The following is a 12,001-nucleotide window of genomic DNA, read 5'->3' as shown; positions in this document are numbered from 1 at the left end:
ATCCATCCTTATCTCCAAATGAATTTTGAATTCCACGAGCTGGTCTTATGCAGATTCAAGTTCAAGCTTGGGTCTTCACACGAATTTGAATTCGTGAATAGGTCTTCTGAATTCAAGCTTAGCTATATGCGAATTCGAAATCATATCTATGTGATCTGTAGATTTGTTCATTCATATCTAGTCAACATCCATTAAATATGCAGGCTTGCAATCCGGCGGAGCTATCTCATGAGGAAAATCAGGATGTTGTCTCTTTTTAATGCCTGTCTGTTCGATCTTCTGCTATTTGGCAAGACACACTTCTGCATATCTCCCATGGCCTCGTTCACTTGTATTGAATATTTCCACACCTTTTAAGGGTGATAGAATATTGAATTAGGGATCTAGTGGTCCTAGTCCGATGGGAAAATTTCTCATATTAGGGGAGAAATCCCAATTTTGGTAGCCAAGTATCATTTTGTTTGCAACATACAATGTATTGAGCTTCTAAGGGTCCAACCGTCGGGCTATACAGATGATGGGCTAAACCACATCCGATTGATACAAAACTTCAAGGGGAGGGCTATAATGCCTCAAGCATGGTTCCTTGAGAGTCTCGGCTTAATCCCGAAAACATCAACTTTTGGGGTGTTAGTCAAAGCATATCTGAACTGAAGGTGGATACGGACATGGGTTAAGCCATGTCCAAATATTGCCTAAGTCATATCACCCCTAGATTTTAAGCTCTATAAGGCCTCAACATGTATATCTTTATGGATTTACCTCAATATATCAATATATGGTGAGGTTTCCCTTTTGTTTCCTCTGTCAAAACCCCATTATCTTTAACGACTGATGTATTTGAAACAGCCATATCACATCTCACCCAGAACTCCTCCAGTATCCGGTAGACAAGCATTTGTGTGCCATGGAATATATGCATTCTAGAGTTCCGTCTCAAATAGAAACGTCTTCATAATCTCTTATCATAGACCATAAGTTATAATGCATGGGTATAACTAACGGTAAATGCCAAAATTAACCCGTATATGTTCCTCCATATATTACAGGGCCTGAGGAGCATATGTATCCTAAATCTATCTCAAGATGAGATGGGTTTAATATCTTAAGTCAGCCTTGAATATTGCTTAGTTGAAGAGCTATTGGCATTATATCTTTATCGGTCGTGAGTTAGAACATTTAGGGACAAATTGATGAATCAATACAACACAAGCATTTCAGGTCTCTCATATGATGGATCTTGATCATATCATATATCTCATTTCATGTGAGTCATATTTGAGTAGGTATTATCAAGAATCGTATTCATATCTTTATCAACTTCATAATTGTCCAGCTTACATTATAGGCTTTGCTGTCTATCAACATTTTGATAGACCGAGCATTCATTATAACGCACTTAATCTTATATGGGACTGAGGGTCCATCCTTTCATATCTTCGGAGGATTTACTTGTCAAGTTGACGTATCCCTATTGAGTGTACGTTATAATGCATCTAGTCCTGTATATGACTAAAAGCACACCCAACACCCTTTGTTGACTTCATTTTGCATGGCAAATTACCACCAGAAAGAAAGGAATGGCACACATTAAGGAGACGTGCCACCTAATTTATGACTATTCTATCGTTGATCTTATGATGGAGTTTACTCTGATGCCTTTCAAATAAAGAAATGGCAATAGAGGAAGTACATGCTAGTGTATGTGGCATGCATCATGACTCAAATACTTACACAACATTCTAAGTCTCACTTTAAATGGATCACGAATAAGAGAGATTTTGTCCGTCCAAATGAACATATTTCCTTTAGAAATTACATTAGCAATACTAGTGGATTGCGGGTAGAACCTCTTTCAAATGAAAAATCCATTAAATATGAAATTTGGAGATGTGAGAGAGGACTCAGACAAAAACAGAATAGTCCAAGTTTCACCTCAAATGGATTTCAGATGATAGAGATATGGTCTGTCCAAGTTACTATATTTCTGTTGGAAACTGTGTCAGCATATCAGGGGATTCCAGATTCAACCACTTTAAATGTACAATTCAATAAACGTTGCACCTTTTAAGGATGATAAAGAATTGAATCACAACTCCAATAGTCCTAGTCCCATGAGAAAATTTGTCATATCGAGGGAGAAATCCCAATTTTTTTGACCAGGTGTCATCCCAGCTGTAACTCATGGGGGATAGAGCTTTTATGGCTCCAACTGCCGGGCGATGTGGATGATGGGTTACGCTGCCTCCGTTTGATATGAAAATTCAGGGAGAGGGTTATAATGCCTCAAACATGAGTCCCTAAGAGTTTCAGCTTAATTCCAAAACATGAAGTTCTAGGAGTGTCAGTCGAGGCATATCTTAACTGACGGTGAATATAGACATAGGTTAAGCCAAGTTCAAATATTGCCAAAGTTATATCACTCCTAGACTTTAAAACATATGAAGCCTTAACATGTATATCTTCAGTAATTTACCTCAATATAGCAACATATGGCAAGGTTTCCCTTATGCTCTATCTGTTAAAACCCTATTATCTTTAACGAACGATGGATTTAAAAGAGTCATATCACATCTCACCCAGAACTCCTCCAGTATTCAGTGTGGATGCATATGTGTGTCATGGAATATATGCGTTCCAGAGTTCTGTCTCAAATAGAAATGTCTTCATTATCCCCTATCATAGACCGTAAGTTATGATGCCATGCGTAACTAACGATGGATTTAAGAAAATATGTACATCAAACCACATCAGATTCTTCCACATATCACATGGATAGGCATATTGAGCCTTAAGAGTATATGTATCATAAAACTTGTCTCACAATGAGATGGCTTTCATATATTTTATCATCGACTGTAAGATAAACTTGAACAGGCTTAACTTATGAGCTATCATATCTGTTATCGGTCGTGAGTCAGAACATATAGAGGCTGACTGAGGAATCAGGGTTCCGAAGGCATATTGGGGCCTTTATATCACGAATTTTGAACATATAATTGGTTAGGTGCTTCGATCTTGCCTCCCCGGATCTAGGTGATCGGGTGACATGTGTCTCAGGTTGAAAAAACTCGGGACTTGAGATTGCTCTCTCGGGAACCTCGTTCACAGAACAAGGGCAAGTGTCTAACTAGTGAGAGAGGAATTTTAACGTGAGGTCGGGACAAACCTCACCTGGGTCCGTGACTTACTCAGGCTGACTCACGTGGGCACCCTCTTAGATCATGACGGAAAGCCCCTCAACTGCTTCAGCTGGTTCAGAATCACTTCCCTTGACCTACAATCTCCTTGTTTTCTGCACAACATTATCATGGTTAACTTGCAAAATAAGTGGGCCGGAGGACCCAACCTTGTCTCAGGGCAATGCACATTCATAAGTGAGGGTGATGAAGTGAAAGGTTCGAATAAAGGTAGAAAAGAGAAGAGAACTTGGTAAGGGGACAAGACTAGCATGATGGTTGGACTAGTACAACGACCAACTCAGAGTGGTAGTAAGACGAGCATGGTATTACGACCAGCATGACGACAATGCTACTCTAAACCGAGGCCGATATGATTGTCCTAATCTGGTGTGGCAACAAGATGGGCATGGTACTCAGGACCAGTACAACAGCAATTCTGTTCGACAGTCAGATCGCTATGGCAATGCTAGGCTGAGTCTACCCTCAGTCAAGTGAGAAGAGAAGAGAATGAGGAGGAAGCGCGAGACAACGAAGAGACGAGGTCCCGAAGGTGCTTAGGCATCGTCATTCACAGCTGTGGAGTAGCAGTGTCACGGCCCTTGGACGACGCTAGACACTACTGCTCATGGTTGGAGGGTGAGCAGTGCCAGCCGTGAGCAGTGAACTATAGATAGCACTAAGCATCGTCGTTGGCAACACAAGAAGGCAGCACAACCCTTCGTGGCGACGATAGCCTATTGTGAAGCACGCGGCGATAACCACTTGTGAAGCGTGCGACGATAGTTCTTTCTAAGGCCCACAACGATGGGCATAAAACGTAAGAGAAACTTATGGACAACTATAGGCACCGAGCACACGGAAGAACCTTGTAGACGGCGATAAGCACTGAGTACGTGAAGGAAGCTCGCGGACGGCGATAGGCACCGAGCGCACGAAAGGAGCTTACAGATGGCGATAGGTGTTGTTGTGACCCTTCGCGGGCAGCGATAGGCATCGTTGTCTGTGATAGACGCGCAACAAGGGAAGACCCCTACAGGCGGCAATAGGCATCACCGTATGTGCTTCTCGTGGAGAGGCAGAGACAAATGAAGAGGAAGAGATAACAACTTGCACATCGCGGCGATCGTCATGCACGACTTGTGAAGCCACAGGAGGGGGAAAGAAAGAAAGAGGCGTGCACGACACTGCTACTGTCGTGCATGGCCTCTAAGAGAAGTTAAGATGAAGAAAAAGAAGAAGAAAGAGAAAGAAGAAAGAGAAGAAGAAAAGAAAAGAAGAGAGAGAAATATTTACCTTGAGTCTAGGGGTACCGATCCAAAAGTTTCTCTCTCCTTCCTTTCTCTCTCAAAACGTGACCCAACATAGGAAGAAAGAGAAATTTTATTAAGCAAAGTTCTCTTTGGCGAAGGTTCTGTGTATAATGGTAGTACATGTGATATATCGAGTTGTGCCTAAACATGGGTTGTTTGATCAAAAGTAAACCTAATTGTTGAAACTTAAGATTTAACTGAATTAAAAAAAATTGTAAAAGTAGGTGCAAAATGATTGATTTACCTCTTCCTAACAATTTGTGGAATTTCAAAACAGTCCCTGTGCCGCCCTAGAACGTGTGTGATCCTTCATGAATGATCCGGGGTTGTTCTGGTACTCGTTTGATCTAAAGATGATTGTTTTCTTATAAGGCTCGGCATGACGATCGATTTGATACCAACTTCGAGCCATGAATCGTGTTTTTAAGTCACGATCATGCGACATGAAATTTGGATGAATCTTGAAACTTTAGATCGATAGTGTGCTTGTTACTTGATGTTTTTCTATGATTTATTCGCTGAATCACAGTGACCATGCCATCACGATAGCGTGGCACCAACCGCAGCTCGATTTCGTGTCTGAATGAGGATTTTTCAACTTTGGAGTTTTGGCTGGAATCTGAAATTCCAGCACCGGAATTTGTAGTCACTTCATCGGCTTCATGTGCAAAATCCGACCATTCATCATGTACGGGGTTTGGACCATAGATGCTACGCACACGGTGCTATTAGTTTCTTGTCGATTAGGTCGTGAGAGCCGTGATTTGGCCACTCGAGCAAGGCGTGATACTGCTGATTTTCTTACAACTTTCTTCATGGATGAACAACTTCTCTCTACCTTTTCTTCACGCCCAGGAGTCGTCACGGGGCGTCCCACATATCGAAACGCTCGTCTTGATGAGACGAATATGTTTAAAAAATTTAAACGCAATCCAACTCGAGACATGTGAGATATGGGCGTCGAAAGTAACTGTTCATGACTACCCCTGTAATGGAGTTTAATTGCAGGTTGGCCGCATGGGAATAGTGTGCAGCCTAACCCTTTTTGCTATTTTGCCTATAATGTCTTCCTGGAGTGTCCGTTTAAGTTGAAATATGACCCCTGGAGGTTTTCAACTGTGACGGATCCAATGGTGGTGGTCTCACAGAAATTTGACGTATTGAAAATATAGTTCTAGTTATAGGGTCCATTTCAGAGTCCTAGAGGCTGATTCTACCAAAATTGTTCATCAGTCTGTACTTCCTTAGACATGTCGGAATGCAATGAAACTTGACAAGAGACTTTTAGAAGTCTTTATGAAGTCATTGACTAGTTTTGGGGCCATTATGAGACTATCAAAATTTCCACTGTATGATAGACTTTATTGACCGGCTTCTCCCTTTTATTTCGCATCAGGGACTCATGATGATGAAAAATGTCTTCCAACAGCATGCCCTGTTGAATGTTGTCCTTCAAGAGAAACGAGAAGGACGCTCATTTGGAAAATTTCCTCTGGCTTTATTTATTTTTTCTTCCTAACCACAGGTCTATGTGAACGTCGAGGAGATCTACATAATGCTATAACTAGGATACTCAGACGCTTGGATGCAATGTACAGGTCGATCTGTGGAGACTTTAGGGGGAGAAGAGACTTTTGAGGGATCTATCGAAGTCCTCACCCTCAAGGGACTATTTTGCGATTCTAGTAGCTGAGGATTTTGTATGGATCTCATCGGTCAGAATCGGGCCTATCTGGCGGCCAAGTGCTATGAACCTTTGGTCGGCATTGTTTGCTTCTACACCAAGTTTGCTTTTGATCATCAGGGTACCTTTGTGGGTCCCCTCCAGTCGGGGGCTTGTTTTTGGCTTGTCCCGAAGGTTTGAGCCTGTCGGTTAGGGGGAATTTTAGTGAGGCAGCCTCGTGGGCCCCATCCTGTTGGGTCCTATCAGGGGCTTTTTGTTGGCCTGTCTTGAAGGTCTGGCCCTGTTAGCTAGGAAGGTTTTTGGCAAGGCGATCTCATGGCGAGGCATCACCCTAAAGTCTCTGTCAGGTTGTGTCTTGGCTTTGTCAATTTCTTACCTTCGTAGGGTTCTTTAGCATTTTGGAGGTGAAGTGCAGGAGATCTTATGAGGCTTTCACTCACGGGTGAGCCATTTTATGTTGTGATTGGATACTGGCAGTTGAGGATTTTGTGTGGACCTCATTAGTCAGAATTATGCCTTGTTTAACAATTGGGTGTGATTGAGACTGTGGTGCTGCATCAACCTGCTTTTTGTTGATCTAAGCACCCTTTGCGGGTTTTCACCTGGACTGGGGAAGTGGGGCAGTAAAGACTATTTCACCAACCTCATTTATTTTTTGGGCTCTTTTACCCATGGCCTTGCGGCCATGTCTCCCCTTTTCATCCGTTTTTTCTCCTGGTGCCCTTTTGGGGTTTTCACCGTGCCCGAGTTTTTTATTTTCATGAAACTCTTTTACTCATGGTTTTGTGACCATGCCCGTCTGTCATTTTTACTCATGGCATTCCCTTGTTCAAGTATACACCATGCCCGTTATTTTCTTTTTTTTTTATTTATGAAGGTGTGTTTAGGGTCATGCCTTCGAGACTTATGCGGAGCCTTTTAACGTCATGCAGCCAGGACGTGGACTATAGTTTAGGGTCATACATCTGGACCGTGGTCGTGATGAATGGCAATTTGTGGAGGCCATGGAGTGAGTATGGTGATGGTTTTGGCTCACTTTGGGGAGATAGCACGAGGCTACCTATGAAAGATGGATGATGTATGAATGGTGAGTGAAAGGTGGTGACCCACTAGGTGATGCCTAATGGAAGATATTTTTTATCATCATGAGTCCGCAGTCAATAAAGCCTAACAAACAGTGGAAATTATGACAGTCTTAAAATGGCCTTAGAGCTGGTCAATATCTTCATGAGGACTCCTAAAAGTCCCCTGCCAAGTTTCGTCACATTTTGACATGTCTAAGGTCATGCAGACTGAGAAACGGTTTCGACAAAATCAACATCTAGCACCCTTAAATGGACTCCTATAACTAGAACTATATTTTCGATGTAGCAAGTTATTGTGGGGACTATCGTCATTGGATTCGGTACGGTTTAAAACCCCCAAGGGTCAAATTTCAGCTTAAACAGACATTCCAGGTAGATGTTATAGGCAAAATAGCAAACAAGAGGAGCCAGACGCTATTCCTATGTGGCCACCCTACAACTCAACTCCATTAAAAGGGTAGTCACAAACAGTGACTTTCAACGCTTATATCTCCCTCGTCCAAGATCGGATCGTGCTCAAACTTAATGAAGCGTGTTCATCTCGTCAAGACGAGCGTTTTTGATATATGGCACACCTCGTGATGACAACCAAGCGCGAAGACAAGCTAGAGAGAAGTTGCTAATCCGTGACGAAAGTGCAGGAAAATATGCATCGTCGCACCTCGCTCGAGCAGCCAAATCACACCACTCGCAAGCCCGATCGATGTGAAACCAATTCCATTGCGTGCGTAAGGTCTAGAGCTATCTCTAGTCCAAACCCCGTACATGATGAATGGCCGGATTCCACACACGAAGCCGATGAAGTGACTGTAAATTTCGGCACGAAATTCCAGATTCCGGCCAAAACTCCAAAGTTGCAAAATCCTCATCCAGACACGAAATCGAGCTGCAGTTGGTGCCACGCGATTGTGATGGCATGCTTAGTGTGATCCAGTGAAGAAATCATAGAAAAACATCAAGGAACGAGCACACTATTGATCCAAAGTTTCAAGATTCATCCAAATTTCATGTCGCATGATCATGCCCTAAAAATATGATCTATAGCTCAAAGTTGGTATCAAATCGATCACCATGTCGAGCCCTACAAGAAAACAATCATCTTTCGATCAAACTACCATAAGAACAACCCCAGATCATCCATGAAAGATCACGTAAGTTCTAGGGCAGCACATGGACTGTTTTGAAATTCCACAAATTGTTAGGAAGGGGCAAATTTCTCATTTTGCACCCTATTTTCCTATTTTATTTTAATTCAATTAAATATTAATTTCCAACAATTAGTTTTAATTTTGAAAAATCCACCCATGTTTTGGAACAATTCTATATATACTACGTACTACCATTGTACGCAGATCCACTAATTCATTCACGAGGAGAACTTTGCTTCAGACAATTTCTCTTTCTTCTTATTGTTGGGTCATATTTGGAGAGAGAGAGAGAGAGAAAGGAGACATAAACTTTTGGATTGGTACCCCTAAGCTCAAGGTAAATCTTCTCTCTCTTCTTTTCTTTCTTCTTCTTCTTCTTCTGGGCTTCTCACAAATGCACGGTGCCGTGCATGCCTCTTTCCTTCTTCCCCTCCAGTGGTTTCACAGGTCATGCATGGCGATGGCAGTGCCATGAACAAGATCCTTTCTTCTTTCTTTTCGTTTGTCTCTATCTCTCAACATGGTGTGCAGATGGTACTGCTCATCATCGTCTGCAAATGCGTTCTCGACACCTCAGTGAGGAGCACAGATGACGAAGCCCATTGTTGGCTACAGGGATCTCATTCTGTTGTGTGCCTATCACAGACAGCGATGCCTATTGCCGCTCGCGAAGGGTTGCGACAATACCTATCACCGTGTGTGAGCTCCTCTCTTACGCCCTCTGCCTATCGCAGACGACGATGTCTATCGTCGCTCGTAAAGGATCTTAGCGATACCTATCGCCATCCGCAAGCTTTCTTCGTAAGCTCGGTGCCTATCGTCTTTCGCAAGCTTTTTTCGTGCGCTTGGTGCCTATTGCCGTCCGTAAGCTTTCTCTGTGCGCTCGACGACTATCACCATCCACGAGTTTCTTCAAGAGCTCGGTGCCCATCACCGTCCACGAGCTTTCTTCGTGCACTGGGTGCCTATCGATGTGTGCAGGCTCCTCTCTGTGTCCCACGACTATTGTCGTGCGCTTCATAACAAGTTATCGCTGCCCGCAAAGGGACGTGTTGCCTTCTCGCATTGCCCACGACGATGCCTAATGGCGCCTTCCGTCCACCGTCTGCTCCCTTTCACCATGAGCAACAGTGTCCAGCGTCGCCGAAACCTCCTCCCTTTGCCATCTCGTGCCTTCTCCTCATTCTCATCCCGTCTCACTTGGCTGAAGGTAGACTCGGTCTAGCATTGCTATAGTGGTCTGGCTGTCGAGCAGTATCACCACTGTGCTGGTCCTGAGTATCATGCCCGTCTTGCTGCCACACCAGATTAGGACCATCATGTCGACCTTGGTTTCGAGTAGTATTATTGTCGTGCAGGTTTGAGTTACCATGCCTGTCTTGATACCAGTCTGATTTGCACTGGTCCAGTTATCATACTAGTCTCGTCCCCTTGTCGAGTCCCCTCTTCTTTTCATCACCCTAACTTCTCACCTTCTCATCCATATGAAGGTGCATTGCCCTAAGACAAGGGTGGGTCCTTCGGCCCACTTATCTTACAAATTAACCATAGTAGTGTTGTACAGAAAACCAGGAGATTGCAGGTCAAGGGAGGTGATTCTGAACCAGCTGAAGCAGCTGGGGGGCTTTCCGTCGTGATCTAAGAGGGCACCCGCACGAGTCTGCCCGAGTAAGTCATAGACCCATGTGAGATTGGTCCCCACCTCACATCCAAAATTCCTCTCTCACTAGTTGGGCACCTACCCTTGTTCTGTGAACGAGGTTCTTGAGAGAGCGATCTTAGGTCTCGGGTCTACCGAACTCGAGACACATGTCACCTGATCACCTAGATCCGGGGAGGCAAGATCGAGGCACTTAACCAACTTGGCAACTCCAATGGGGACTTATTATACTTTTGTCGGTTTGCTCTTATTTGATCAGTATCACCTTTTACTTTTTTCACTCCCTTCTATGACATTTGGGTTATTCAACCCAATCATCCGAGTCGGGGATTTTCTCATCCCCGCACTCATGACCGCCTCAGGGAAGCGAGCTGCTCAAGCCTCCTTCCCTACACTCCTTATGAGTCAGGACTCATAGTCCAGCTCCCAAGTGCTTTCCTGGGTTGGTGCGAGAAGGGACTTAAAGGTCCCTGACTCCTCGCTTCCTCGCCTTGGTGGACCCTCAACCAAGGCCCCTTGCATTGATAGCACATCCGCTGCCTCACACAACATGCACCTTGCTACTGGAAAATCCCAGTCATATTGCTGAGGTACGTCGAAAGGCTGCCCTACCCACTCTCGCGAAAGGCAAGCAAATTGCCATCGCTTCGGAGGGTCGCTGCAACTCCTTCACTACCCTGAACCTCTATACCTGGAGGCTCGACACACAGAGGCAGAGACCCTACGACCTCCACCTCTCGCACACACCTAAAGGCTCGTGGTCCATCCACTTGAGCTACACCTCGGGGTAACTTTCATGTTGCCTCGAACTCGCGTTCAAGGCTAGGCCTTCTCGAGTCAAACCTGCACACATCATGCATCCCACAGCTCGGGGCAACGCCAGTTTTGCGTCAGCTCGAGCATATGAGGGTCGACCACTTCGTCCTCCCTCTCACCCCACATAGCTTCACCCTGTGTGAGATAGGTTCCTATCCGATTCCTCACAGACACAAGCTTGTGGGTCCCGACCTCCTAAGGTCGAACCAGTTGACCAAACCCAGGCTGATCCCCAAGTCACCCGGACGGCTAACCCTAAAGGTGCATACGCACCAGCTTTGCAGGTTCCTCCCTGATCTTGACTCAGGCGAATTCATGAACCAACTCTTTCTTCTGTCACCCCTCCTTCACCAGGCAAGCACCTCGAGACCTGGTACTCAAAGGTTTTCCCTAAGAGTACCATCTTGAGTCAGCAGCCTCAGGTCAGGCATGCACCCGAGCGTCACGTGGGAATCCGAGGCAATGGCCTGATGTCAGACAGAAGCTTGCAACCTCCAAGGCAGTGACCCAGTTTTCTCTATGTCCTTAGACCCCATTATTTGCTCCAGTTAATCGACACGGCCTTCACCTGCTCAAGAAATACGGGGCAGTCCAAGCCTCAGGCTCGGTTTTGGATTGAGGTTCATAGAAGCCTCAAGATTGAGCAGAAGAAAGGTCTGCAGCTCCTGACCAAAGAAGCCCCTAAGGCAGTTGAGGTTACCACGTTTAGTGACCTCCTGGCTCATAGTCCCTTCTTCCCACTGCAGATCCCAGAACCTAAGCCAGTTCAAGAGTATTTCTCAGTGATTACTGTTAAGAAGCCACGGTCCCAAGAGCATCAATCAGTCCTCACAAGGTCATCATACAAGGCTCGAGTCCAGTTGGGGCATGCTGAGCCCTTGTAAATCGACCTGCCTTGTACGACTCACCAACCTCGGCAGTCCACTACTCAACCCAGTGCTGACCTTCCAGAAGAAATAGTTAGCATCATGGTGATCAACAAACCGGATGAACCTCAAGAAGAGAAGATGAACAGGTTCGAGGTAATGATGCAATCCATCCTCGAAAATATGGAATGCCTAGAAGCCTCCAGGTTCCCTTCTTCTTACCATGAGACCGATTCCTTGTCTGGTGAAG

This window comes from Amborella trichopoda, chromosome 3 (genome assembly GCF_054954075.1).
Source record: "Amborella trichopoda isolate Santa Cruz 75 chromosome 3, AtrichopodaSantaCruz75HAP2 v2.0, whole genome shotgun sequence".
In the NCBI taxonomy this organism is placed as follows: domain Eukaryota; kingdom Viridiplantae; phylum Streptophyta; class Magnoliopsida; order Amborellales; family Amborellaceae; genus Amborella; species Amborella trichopoda.
Note: the sequence above shows the minus strand (reverse complement) of the source record.